General features: G+C 46.5%; 1 non-coding gene across 1 annotated transcript; it reads right to left on the bottom strand.

The window, feature by feature from the left end:
* Window positions 1–728: 728 nt before the first annotated feature.
* Window positions 729–892, bottom strand: LOC138468547 (U1 spliceosomal RNA). Its single transcript, XR_011268318.1, has one exon. It is a non-coding gene; the product is annotated as a U1 spliceosomal RNA (small nuclear RNA).
* Window positions 893–1392: the final 500 nt, after the last annotated feature.

Genomic DNA, 1392 nt, shown 5'->3' on the forward strand with positions numbered 1-1392 from the left:
TTATCCTGTAAGGCTCTAGGCATTATAGCAGGATTTTCCAACCTTTTTGAATGTGGGGCCGAAGCATTAACATTTTGTCACCCAGTGGGCCGGCAAGCCAAAAGTCAACAACCTCACCCAAAGCAGTATATTAAAAAGCGATAGTGTGTGACCTTTGACACAATAGCATCAAAGAAAGTGATAGCCATGCAGTCCCAAAGATAGCTTTTGGTGTCAGGGGTAGTGGTCAAAGGTTAGTTGCTTGTGATTTCTTTGTGTGTATGTGTTCATATTTTTCTTAAATAGTTTGGGCGACCAAGCGTAGCGAGGGAGCTATAAGGATCCAGGGCGGGTTTGGGGGGGGGGTTGCATTTTACAGCAGAAAAAGTGACCAAAAAGCCATAAGTTTACAATCAGTTCTAAAGGGGAACATGAAAATTGCATGTCACCAACAGCAGACAAGAACATTTTACAACACAGCAGATGTTAATGATCAATGTGTCCACAGTGTAAAACAGCACGGTCACTGATGTAACACATTGTCATGCTGGTTGTGCCCAAAATATGCAACCAACCTACTCACATATGTGACTTTTTCTTTCTTTCACCAATACATCAGGGCTGTGGCCCCCTGAGCTGCTCAGGGCTGGCCCTCTTGACTGCAGCAAAATAAACTCTGCTACAAGACCAGGGACAGTGTGTGCAAACAACCTGACTCGCACACTTAACTTTTTCTTTCACCAATAAATCAGGGGAAAGCGCGAATGCAGTACCCCACTACCAGAAATAATGCAGTCGAGTATCCCGCATTTGGGGACATTGCAGGGGTCAGCAAATCCGATGTGCAATGGATGAGCCTCACCCTGGGATATCTGCCTTTCTGATTACAGATTCTCCCCTGCCAGGTAAGTATGAGTTGCAAGCAAGAGGGCAGGGGTTTGGACCATTCAGGAAGCCCCGCTAAGCGAGGGGGAGAAGGCAGGCACTGACCCAGCCCTCCCGGAAGCCATGACCCCCACAACCTGGTTCATTTATTCATGAAAGGTTTGACGGATACAGGTATCCGACAAACATTGCATAAATAAATCAATCCGCCGGGTCCACGTATCCGACAAACCTTTCATAAATAAATTAACCAGAGGTCTGCATGCTGCTAGTTTGTGAGTGACTGAGGCCTGCATGCTGCTAGTTAGTAGGAACGTGACTGAGGCCTGCATGCTGCTAGTTAGTTTGTATGTGACTAAGGCCTGCATGCTGCTAGTTTGTATTTACTGAGGCCTGCGTACTACTATTTTGTATGTGATGGAGGCCTGCACGCTGCTAGATTGTGAGTGACAAAGGCCTGCATTCTGCTACTTTATAAGTGACTGAGGGCTGCATGCTGCTAGTTTATAAGTGACTGAGGGCTGCATG

This window comes from Ambystoma mexicanum, chromosome 4q, assembly GCF_040938575.1.
Source record: "Ambystoma mexicanum isolate Mex_15411 chromosome 4q, UKY_AmexF1_1, whole genome shotgun sequence".
Lineage (NCBI taxonomy): Eukaryota > Metazoa > Chordata > Amphibia > Caudata > Ambystomatidae > Ambystoma > Ambystoma mexicanum.